At 38.9% G+C, this 12,133-nt stretch overlaps 1 long non-coding RNA gene across 3 annotated transcripts; it reads right to left on the minus strand.

Moving 5' to 3' along the window:
* Window positions 1-3,524: 3,524 nt before the first annotated feature.
* LOC119774288 lies at window positions 3,525-6,693 on the minus strand. 3 transcript variants are annotated; one of them, XR_005279507.1, is made up of 6 exons: window positions 6,331-6,693; window positions 5,858-6,226; window positions 5,641-5,779; window positions 4,674-4,752; window positions 4,454-4,590; window positions 3,525-3,932 (listed from the first exon to the last, which is right to left on the minus strand). It is a non-coding gene; the product is annotated as an uncharacterized LOC119774288 (long non-coding RNA). The 3 variants fall into 3 exon arrangements; XR_005279505.1 differs by having other exon boundaries at window positions 3,532-3,932; window positions 5,641-5,761; window positions 6,331-6,685; XR_005279504.1 differs by having other exon boundaries at window positions 3,533-3,932; window positions 5,641-5,761; window positions 5,843-6,226; window positions 6,331-6,683.
* Between the last annotated feature and the right edge of the window lie 5,440 nt (window positions 6,694-12,133).

A 12,133-nucleotide genomic window follows, 5' to 3' on the forward strand; every position in this document is an offset into this window, starting at 1 on the left:
AGTGAAAGAAACACATTTTATTTGCTACAACATAACCTTAGAGGCATTAATGCTGATACTGGCACTTACATTTTTTAGTTAAACCTAAATATAATTGTTAACTTTTCAATGAGCTTTTTACCTTTTTTTCTTATCTTGTTAACTTTTTTTCCAATTTAATTGACAGTAGGTAATATATAATTCAAGGGCTCATCTAATTGGTCAAATCTTAAAATAAGATGTAAAGCCATGTAGCAGTATCTTTGCAGAACGGCTGGATATAGAGCTTATGTTCAAACTTCCCCCTCCTATACACCCTTTCCAGCTCATTTAAGGGAAGTGCAAAAAGTTGGGCTGTCCCTGGGCCTCCTCCTGGTGGGAAGTTCTTGGAGCACCTCCTGAAGGAGGCTCCCAGAGGCTCCCAATGAGTATTGGAAGTGGATGTCCAAGACACCTCAGTGGACTCTTCTCAATTGGGAGGAAAGTGGCTCTGCTCTGGGTCCCTTCTTGGTGGCGGAGCTCCTCAGCCCCTCTCTAAGGGAATGCCTGACCACCCTGTGAAGGAAGCTCATTGCAGTCACTTATATTATAGATATTTATCTTTCAGTGCAAACCTAAATTTTATGAACATTGGTGAGGGTAAGAATCGAGAGCTTTGCCTTTTTCCTCAGCTCTGTCTTCAAAATAGACTACTATAATAGACTCATGATGGAAGCTTTCAGTCTCCTGCTCCATTCGCCCCTCACTCATGAACAGGACCCCAAGATGCTTGAACTCCTCACTTTGAGGCAGGGACTCTCCTCTAACCTGAAGGGGACACACCACCTTATTTCCTGTCCAGAACCATGGCCTCAAACTTGCAGGAGCTCATTTTCATCCTGGCTGCTACGCACTTGGCTTTGAACACAACAAACCATGTCATCTTCAAAAAGCAGAGACTGTCAGGTTTCTGTTATGTTTTTTTCTTTTGAGTATCCAGTTTTGCTTTGCTCCTTGTTTTCTAGTTTTAGTGGGTTAATTCCTAGTTTATTGAGTTCTTTGATTTTTGCACAGTTACAGTCCTAGTCTTGGTTCTGTTACAGTGGCACGGGAAGGGGGGTGCTGTGGGGGCTGCAGCCTCCCTCGTCATAGCATCAGCCCCCATGGTGGGGGGCTGTGGAGTAACATGATATTGTACTTAAAAACATGAAATTATTTATGTATTTATTTTTTAAAAGACTGTGTTTGATATGGGATTAAAATAATGGGCTGTGTATAAGATATAAACAAATGATTCATTATTTTGATATTTCATAAAAAAACTAGGCTACTCCCCCAGAAGCATCCACCACCTCACATTCATTTAGGCTTGGCTAGCAATAGGCAGCAGAAACGTATTTCTGACAATTTCGAGGTAAGAAATGGTTTTAATTCCCCTATACTGCCGCATTTAGCGTTATTTATGTGCCTATTCGTCTTAGTCCTGTGGCTGAAGAAGTCTACGCTAGAATAAGGCTGCATATCACTAAATATTATATAAATATTAAATTAGTTAATTTTTTTTTTTTGTGTGTGTGTGTTTTTTGTTTCAGATATGAAATCATTCCCCCATATCCATAGTCGAATGGACTTTCAAGACGTTCAATGCTCAGTTTAGGCTATATTTAGGCCATGTTTTATTCAAGTATTCCTGATCCTGTTGATTGGGAGCTGTTGTTTGTTTTGAATGATTAAAAGAGAAGAAATAAAGTTTAAAATGTTCATGCTTTGTTCCGATGCATTTTAAATGGAAGTTTTTTTGCGACAAATGTAGGCCTACAATATTATGTTAAAAACGTCAGCCACAGCCCTCAACATAATGACGTCATGTGTTTTCCAACCCAGCCATCAGCCCCCCTCGCTTGAAACAGCTTCCAGCGCGCTTGTTCTGTTATGTTTTCTTTTGAGTGTTTAGTATTCTTTTCTCCATGTTTTATAGTCCTAGTGGTTTAATTATTATTTTATTGTTATTTCCAGTCTTCCAGGTACACATTTGAGCTTTGTGTGATACTCATCAGTAAATTGAGATGCACAATTACATTACATATCAGATCTTTTTGAGACTGATTTGACTCCATACCTTATCTTTTCTAAAACCAGTTTTAATGTGAGTGTAGGATCATCAATCCATTTAAATCCTTTACCCCCCTTTCCTCTGATAGAATATAGAGTCTGAAACATTAACTAGATGGTGTCTGTTAAAAGGAGTGAGCTATGCAACCCTGAGGGACCAAGTATGTATAGTTTAAAGAAGGAAAAATCACCTTTGGACAAAGTTTTGTTTGAATTAAGCAAAGCTGTTTGCCTTTGGGTTCATTAAGCATTTAGTTCCTACTATCTTCCTTTAGTTTTATTTTAACATTCATATTTAATTATCCTCCCATTTCTGTTTGTTGTTCTTTGTAAGGCTTAGTGTTGATGTGTCCTGTCTGCTTTGCTGCTTAACTTCAAGATTGTCTATAAGGTCATTAAAATCAGAAGAACTGCAGGAGGAACGTCTCACTGTCCTTTTGTAGAGCTAATTAGTTCCGACCCTGCAAGGTGACAAGAACAATTGTTCTATTAACATGTTGTCAGGTCAGACCCCCCAACAGAGAAACAATAATAACCACCTATCTGCCAAAGCGCTGTACTATAGTAATATTAAACTCTTGCTCCAGTTGACTTCACTTTTGTTTATTTATAAAGAACCAATTTACAACCACTTATTTCAAAAAACTTTACAAATAAAGACAAAAAGATCCTGTTCACATGACTTCAATCAAACCTTTATTATAGTGAGAAATAACATGTGAAGATAGAACGACAATTCAATTTCAATTCAGTTTTCAATTCAGTTTATTTATTAAGCGCCAAATTCACAACACATGCCATCTCAAGGCACTTTACTGTTCAACCAGATCATCCAGTCAGATTGATTCAAAGTTTTCTATCTAAGGAAAACCAGTTGATTGCATCGACTCATTGACTCAAATGCAATCCCTCACACTAAGCATGCTTGTAGCGACAGTGGAGAGGAAAAACTCCCTTTTAACAGGAAGAAACCTCCAGCAGAACCAGGCTCAGTGTGAGCAGCCATCTGCCGAGGCCGACTGGGGTTCAAGGAGACAGAAGCAGAGAAACAAAAAGCAGCTGTAAAAGGCGGCCCCGCCCAGGAAACACACAGCCAGGCAGACGAGCTCCAAGGCAGCTCCCATGCCAGAGGACGAAGAGGGCACATCCAGCCAGTCACGGTCAGAGAAACAGGACCACACTGGAAAACAGGCCGATCTCCAACATCTATAAACAAGGGTGTTGATGGAAGCAGCACAGCTGATGTTTCTTTCCAGGATGGAGTCACAGCCAAACAGGAACAGACGAGGCAAAGCTACTCTGAGGAAAAGCAGAGAGAGCAGAACGTTAGAGATTGAACTAACAGAATCTGCAGAATAGGAGAACAGAGAGAGAATGAAGCAGAACAGGAAGCATCCTTTAACAGAAACAGACCCAGTAGGGGAATTTATCATAATACAGTCTTGTAAAATAGAAACAAGTCCCAGCAAATGTTATCTGAAGGCAATTTACATGACAACTTTAATACTAAAACATGTAACAGAAAACAACAGAAACACAGAATCAATTAGAAACACAAACATGGAGTCCAGCCCAATCCTATTTACAACAAGGTGAAAATAAATTCAGCTTATTATGGCGTTTAGAGAAATGTCTTCAACCCGAGGAAGCTCAGCCAATCACATCCAGTCGTTAATTTTACAGCAGTCCTTCCTCCTGAGCAGTGAAGTGGTGACAGTAGAGAGGAAAAGCAGCTTTAAGCAGGAAGGAACCTCCAGCAGCTCCATGTCAGCGCCCATCTACTGCGGCCGAGCGGGTCTTTAACAGGACAGCAGACGTCCAACAGACACAGAGGCGCCGGTCCAAGGAGCAGATGACCTTATCTGGAAAAGAAGAACAGGAGTTAGTGATCGAACACGCTAGTCTGTGACATTTAAACACATGAACACTGGGAGAGGTGTAACTTTGACCAAGAGAAGAGGGAAACACACAGGGAGAACCTAAAGTTAACAGAAGCCATAACTGTAGAGAATGGATGCTTGGAGAAAATGCCTGAAAATGCTGCAAGTCTTCAGTCGGTCGTTTCTCTGCTTTAAAAAGTTCTAAAAAAAAACCTTCAGAGATCAACCAGGGGGAAATTCTCCCATATTGGATCAGAAGCTGCTTCCTAACTCTTTATCTGTGGTCTAATGGAAAAGTCAGAACTTCTGGTTCTGGTAAATTTTGGTTACAGAGATTCAAACGAAGGTGAACAATTAATGATGGAAAGATAAAGATTAAAGGTCAGACCACCTTGATGGGATGGTTGTATCTTTTAAATCTGTTTGTTCTGGAGCTGTTTTTAATATCTCCACCAATACTGATGAACATCTGGAAGCAATAAAGGTTCGTTATCTTCTCTTACTGGGTGGAGCAGACTGATGGTTTAGCTGCAGGGTCGTCAACGTTTTTCAGTCCAGGACTCCAGCATGTTGGAGAGAAATAGAGGAGCCATGTTTCTCCTCCTTAGCGGTCTCTGTGCTCCGTCCTCTTCTTCAGCTCCTTCATCAATGAAAGCAAAGCGTCCTCAGAGTCTGAAACTGTCTGCATGTGATGCCTCTCTAGTCAGATAACAACCAACATACCTCCAAACACGTGTGGATGGACTCTGTTCCAATGTGATCCGGCTGCTAGAAAACTGCTCCCATGTTCAACCTGCTTTCCCTGCAAAAAGAAGAAAAAAGGAATTTCCTGGAAACCAAGTTTAAAGGGATAGTTCGGGATTTTTGACATGAATCTGTATGGCATCCCCATCACCAGTGTCATGCAATCACACTGACTTACCCCTGGCAGCATCCTGTGAGCAGAGTTCTCGTCCAGCTTTGGTCAAGCCGAAAGTAGTCCGGCAGGTTTGCTAGACCCAGCGAAATAAAACGTTTCTCTTCCCAAAACATTATGTGTTCAAAAGAGTGATATTTTTGCATCCCAAAAACGTTGTAGTGGAAAAAGTCACACGTCGTTATCACTTGGTCCTATTTTCTCTCTGTTCGTATCAGTGCGCGCCGTCATTCTGACAGCGAGGGCCTACTCAACAACAGCCAGATGCATGTCTCGCTCCGCCTAGCTAGGAGCTAGGCGGAGCGAGACATGCATCTGGCTGTTGTCAGGTTAGTAGGCCTAGCTGTCTGAATGACGGCGCGCACTGATACGAACAGAGAGAAAATAGGACCAAGTGATAACGACGTGTGACTTTTTCCACTACAATGTTTTTGGGATGCAAAAATATCACTCTTTTGAACACATAATGTTTTGGGAAGAGAAACGTTTTATTTCGCTGGGTCTAGCAAACCTGCCGGACTACTTTCGGCTTGACCAAAGCTGGACGAGAACTCTGCTCACAGGATGCTGCCAGGGGTAAGTCAGTGTGATTGCATGACACTGGTGATGGGGATGCCATACAGATTCATGTCAAAAATCCCGAACTATCCCTTTAAATCTGGGCAGGATGTTGTTTTCATCATAATCTTGGTCTTTCTGTGTTTCAGTGACTGTTAGCTTTTAATCAGGCCTGGAAGCTTGAGTTGTCGGTTTGTGGTGTTAATAAAGTCTTACTCCATGTGTTTTCTGTTCCAGTCTTTCTCTGTGCCGTCCTCAGGTGGGGACTGGGAAGCTCCTCACCATCCTGGATGTCCCGGTTCCTCACAGAAGTTCTGCTTTTGGACGTCCACAGTGTCTGAACATACATGAAAAACTAAGTGAGGCCACCTGAAATGTTAACTTTCTATTTAAAAGATGGATTATTGTTGCTCCTTACTGAACATGCTCTCACTCTTTGTAAAGGTCAGCAGCCCAGATGATCCTCCTCTGGTTTGGTCGCTGCAGATCTCATCAGCATCTTCTGATGGCCCAAAGCTTGGAGAGGCTCGGTCCAACATGGGATTCAAAAAACACAGAAGAGATCCACTGCGGTCAGAACAGGCCTAGATCATATGAAGAATATTTCTGCAGAGGATTCTTTTCCCTCAAAGTAGGCCTGAAAACTAACTGACCAGAGGAACATCTAGAAGTAGACCAAGTAGCATCTGAAAGCTGTTTCTAACAGTCGGATCCTCTCACAACCCAAATCCCTACATCAGTCCTGTCCTCTGTCTCAAACTGCTCTGAAATCAGTTTGTCCCTCCAAGCATCGTCTCTTTACCTTCTCACCAACATCCCAGAGACCAGTTCCACTGATGACCACCACAGGCTGTGCCACTGTTCCATTCTAGATCCAGTTTGTCCCTCCAAGCATCGTCTCTTTACCTTCTCACCAACATCCCAGAGACCAGTTCCACTGATGACCACCACAAGCTGTGCCACTGTTCCATTCTAGATCCAGTTTGTCCCCAGCAGCATCGTCCTACTCTAGATAATCTGTCTCCACTACAGCCTTGGCCCTCTGCCTATAGACTTTAGGTGACCTCCATTTTTAGACCTTTAAGATTTTTCTTTGACCTCCTGCGTTGTCCTCAGCAGTGATGTCCAGCTGCTCCTTGGATTGGTTTGCCTCCTCATGGTTCATCTGTTTTCAACCAGGATTCATTTTTTGTCTTTTGGTGTTTTTATATTTTGTTCATTTGCCTCCATGCTGTGTTTCTTCTTTTCAAATCTGGTTCTTTTATCAATCCTTTGATTGTGTTGCCTTCTGTTAGCTGGCAGACTGTCCAGCTCTGACATAAGATGTAGAGCATGCTAGATTATGTCTGCCTTAGCCAGCTCTCATGTTCCACACCTTTTGTAAATGGTTGTCATGTCCTCAGTGCCTGCTCAGATGTCAGTGCTAAACGAAATTTCTAACATCTAAAACTTAAATAAAAATCTAGCAGCGGGGTAAATAAAAGCCACGGTGCAAGACGCTACCTAAGGCATCCCTAGACCTGCCAGACTCCTTAATATCTATAAAACTCAATCTAGCAGCGGGGTAAATAAAAGCCACGGTGCAAGACGCTACCTAAGGCATCCCTAGACCTGCCAGACTCCTTAATATCTATAAAACTCAATCTAGCAGCGGGGTAAATAAAAGCCACGGTGCAAGACGCTACCTAAGGCATCCCTAGACCTGCCAGACTCCTTAATATCTATACATTTCAATCTAGCAGCAGGGTAAATAAAAGCCACGGTGCAAGACGCTACCTAAGGCATCCCTAGACCTGCCAGATCCTGCCAGAATTCCTCTTCTTAAACATCCCTGTCATGACAAAGCCTCTTCCAGGGGAGCTCCTCTTCATCGTCTTCCTCTCTTCTCGTCCTCCTGGAGACGCGGTCTTCTTGGCACTCCAGGGACTCTTCTGGCTCTTCTCGGTTCGACGGGAGTCTGAAGTCGGGGGGAATCCTCTGGGTGAACCGAAGATGTGGGGGAAGGTGGTCATCGTCTTCACCAGAAAAAGACCTGACTTCATCAAAATCATCATCTAGCCCCTCAAAAGGCCACATCTCCGCCTGCTCATACTCGTTCACCACTAATCCTTCCACTTCTACCTCCTCATAGTCAACCCCTATTTCTTCTATCTCCTCATTGTAACCGAGGAACGGACCTGTGACAATATGAAAAACATATTCATCACCTTGATCCTCTATCCAGAACCAGGGCTCCGGGTCCGGATCAGCAGGAAGCACAACGTTTGGAGGAAGCACGACGTTTGGAACTGTGAGGGAAAAAAACCCATTAGACCAGGAACAATAATTAAGGAAAATTAAATGAAAAAAACGAAATGCTTTATTTTAGGTTGCTGGATGTGCCTGTGTGAGTTTTTCAGGTTTAAGTAGATCTAATCAATAAGACATATAAACAATGCTAACGGTTTGGTTAGTGTTAAAATAAAAATATTAATATATATGTATATATGTGTGTATATGATTGTGTTGCCCTGTCCCCTGCTATTAAACTGTGCTCCCACTAGGGGGCACACATCCTCCTTTGGGAGCTACAGACATTTAGATTAGTTCAGATTAAAGAACATTTGAAGCTGTCAGTAAAAAACGTTTTTCATTAAACACAGACTACCAAATTAGAAATAGTTTTGAACTATTAGATAAATCTCTTTACCAGAAAAAAAGTTTCATTGGCTGACTTGATAATATAATGATAAATCTTTGAAGTTAATTTACTCTAAGCAGAAAATTATCCTTATTAAGAGAAATAAAGGCTTAATAACATCAAGCTTTAAAGTTCAGATCTATAATTTCTCAGAATCAGATTCTCAGCTTATCAGACCCTTCCTCAGTGTATCCTAGAGTAGAAATAAAGACCTTAATTAACACACACAGAAAGCTCAGAGCAGAAATGGACATTAGCAAACTTAATGCCAAACTATTTAGAACATTTTTCTTTTTCTAAAAGAAAGGGGATCCTATACAGAACATTTCATGGTTCAGAAGAAACCATCCAGTGTTCAATGTTTAGAAAATGATAGAGTCCTCTATGAACAAACTATTATTACTGATGACAGATGGGATTAAATGATTTACTTTCACCTGAAGATCCAAACAAGGGCTGCAGGAAAACCTTTAAATAATATATTGTTCTAAACTCATGTTTTAATTCTACCTCCTCACTGTAAAATAAACATATCCTTCTTTCTGAACTCTTAATTAAACATTTTTTCTTTTATTTCTTTATCCTTATTATAAACTCAGTCAATTTCTAAACATGTTACAGCCAAAAAATGTAAAGGACCTGATTTTTGTTTCAGGAAACAAAAGCTAAAAACAAACAAATGATAATGTTTAGGGTTTTATTTTTACTTAAAAGTCCTAAAGTGGTTTAATGCATTCAACTAGGGTATCCATGGAGACCAACATGTTAACTACAGCATGTTTTAAAAAAGGCCTTCCTTTTCAAATTCCAATACATTCAATGAATCCATTTATCCTAAAATAACTTATTTTCTATTTTTTCATCCATTTCCACATTAAAGTCACCATAGATTATTCTCTCAAACCAAACTTTGTTTCTGTTTTACATCATTGCATCTCTGTTATCATTCCTCCCATTTCCGATCAATAAAAATCAATTTAATACATAATACCCCTTAAAAAACTTTTTTGTATAAAAAAACTGGTTAAAAACGCATCATTAAATAGGAAAATAAACAGTTTGGCTTGATAATATATTATGTTAAATGTCCTTCAAATGTCTCTTTGGTTAATTTCTTTATTTAATGTATTTTCACCAACATTTCCATATAGAGCTAACATATTTTCAGGGCATTTTTTTAAAATAACAGACCTAGCTTAATCTAGTTTTGAAACATTTCACATAAAATTCAACAAAGGTGTTTCTCTGAAATAAAAATAGTTTTTTTCAAATAATTAAATGGCTGTTAACATTCCTGACAAATTCAGTCGACTAAAAACACATTTAATCCTGAGATGTCAAAGATGCTAGATGCTAAGCTAGCCGTCACAACTTCATGGAAAAACTTCAAAATAATCATTTAATCAAGTAACATTTTTTGAATTAACATAGTAAAATAGTGACATTTACCTTCCAGCCGATCCTGCAACCTGTTCATCATCGGTGTGAAGCACATCTTTGGCAGGTTAGTAAAATCCACAGACTGCAGCAAGTCAAGCATCCAGCTGAAGTTTAGAAAGTAACGGTTAAAGATGGCGACGACGTTCAGAGGCCTCCGTTTCCATGGCAGCGGACGCGCGTGCGCACGCACGTTTGCGTGCGTGAGAAGAATTATGGAAAACTGGCTAATTGCACCAGCTAATTAGCAAAGCCTGTTTTTCTGCATTATTATAGTTTCATCCTGACCTAAAGGTGAGTTCAAAGCTTGCATTTAATAAGGCAAAGGAGCGAGTTCTAAAGCTCACTGGCCGCTTTCTAAGGTTTTCTACTGAAATATTTGACAATAAATCTGAATTTAGAAAGAAATTTCAATCCAAAGAGAGTTGGTTTTTTTCCAATACATTTTGCAGCCATGTACACTGGAAATACATCGAAATCTATATAAGTCATTTTTTCTTAAAATAAGTGCATTTTATCTAAATTTGAGGAGGTAAGTGAGATACTTTGCCAACAGAATAAGATCATTTACATACAAAAGAAACAAAATTGCATTGTCTTATTTAAAGTGCATATTATCTAATTATCTTATTTTGAGAGTAAATAAATCTCATTCCATTGGAAAATCCTCTTATTTACCTGCTTAAATGAAGGGTAAATACACTTAATTTAAGAAATGTTCACTAATTTCCAGTGTACACACCCATTCAGATCTTTGGAGTAAAATAATCTCCACTGCATATGTCCAGTTGTGGATTAAGTGCTCAACAGTAGTACTTGAGTAAAGTATTGCTACTTATACTCTAATCTTATTTAACTACAATTCAACATTACTCGGTCAAACATCTACTCAAGTATTGAATTTTCTAAATATTCAAAGAGAGCTCTCCATGCAAAGCATTCTGGGTTATATCTGCCCCTTCTGAGGCCTTCCTTTTATTCTCATACACTTCGTAGACACTTTTTCTCTTATGACCCTCAGCAATTTTCAAGAACTGCAGTGAGAAAGGTGAGCTTCAATGACTGAAACCGTACCTCACCACACATATGCGGCAGAAAGTACGCATGTGAGCAAAAAGATAGCTAACGGGTCGAGCATGTAGGATGGCCTTATGTAAACATGAAACCATAATAATAGAAATTTAGGAGGACCACTTATTTAGATGATCCACAAGGAAATAAAAGAACGCCTTTAAATTGTTTAAAAAAATTGACTCAATTAACTGCATTTTTTTAATACATACTAAAGTTCCTAGTGGGAACCTTTGTGTTTGCAAGCAGCATCAGTGTTGGTCCAGTGCAGATATTTATTCTTAAAAACTATCTTAGTGCAGCAGAAGTTACTCCGTGATTTTGTGGCATCTATGTATCTACTTTGTTTTCTGACCTTAAAAATCAAAATTTCAAGCCAATAGTTTTATTGGAATCAGGACAAGATCTTATCACCTTTGCAACATTCAAAAAATATTAATATTTTGATGACAAAAATTAATGTCAATGTAATAACAAGAAACGCCAACTTAACCGAATATATTAAGAAAAATAACAAAAGTTCAATAAAAAATTAATTTGAAACTTTCATCTAATTATAAATACATCTGTGTTTGAATACCAAGAAGAAAGGGCAACTTCATAAGACACAATGATCACACAAACAGTATTGATTTTAACCCTCTTTTGTCTTTAAAGTATCAAAAACATTCAACAGGGATTTATACCATACTGACATGTTAATGTCATATGGATGTTGTTGAAATATGAAGGAGTTTTTTGTTCAATGGTTATTAATGGAGAAGCTGTTATGCTGCCATCTGCTGTGTCTTTTCTGAATATTGATAACAATCTCATTTTTGTCGTAAGCTGTATGCAAGGGAATTTTGTTCTGTGTGCACTCTGTTCATACAAAATGACAATAAAGTTTATCTAAGTCTAATATCAAACGAGGGATAGATCATAATATTATCATCAATTAGTAGGCCTATAACCAAACGAATTTTATAGAAAGTTAAACACAATGTTGTTTGGGTCTGTATACAGTGCTTAGACGTGCACCTAGTGGTCAAAACTTGTTTATTGTTGAAATTGCTTATCGCTCAGTGATCTGGAGGGACAGTCGAGGTCCTTAGTTCATATGCAGTCATATGTCAAGAGAAAAAATCTGCGGCAATATCAGAAAATTTTTCTTCTCAGAAGTGTTGCTTAGAACCTGATCTTATCTAAAAAGAAGATGCGGAAACATATCCCTCCATGAATGGACAAAGGGAATAAAGATAAACCCATTAAAACATATATAAAATAGATTTCATTAAGTTGAAGGCTTGATTACATTCAAACACCACACCTTTCAGATTGATTTTTCTTGCAAAGATTTTTCTTGTTTTATTTAATATATTCTAATTACTATTTTATTATTTTAATAATTATTCTAATAACTATAAACTATTTTGTATAAAACATTTTCCTCTGAAGTTAACCGTAACTTAGTATGCACCCCAATGAAACGCACTCAAGGTTAAGTTTGTAATGTGACAAGTTGTTAGAACATGTGTAGAT

Source organism: Cyprinodon tularosa, unplaced genomic scaffold, assembly GCF_016077235.1.
Source record: "Cyprinodon tularosa strain WSP-4 unplaced genomic scaffold, ASM1607723v1 ctg808, whole genome shotgun sequence".
NCBI classification, from domain to species: Eukaryota; Metazoa; Chordata; class Actinopteri; order Cyprinodontiformes; family Cyprinodontidae; genus Cyprinodon; species Cyprinodon tularosa.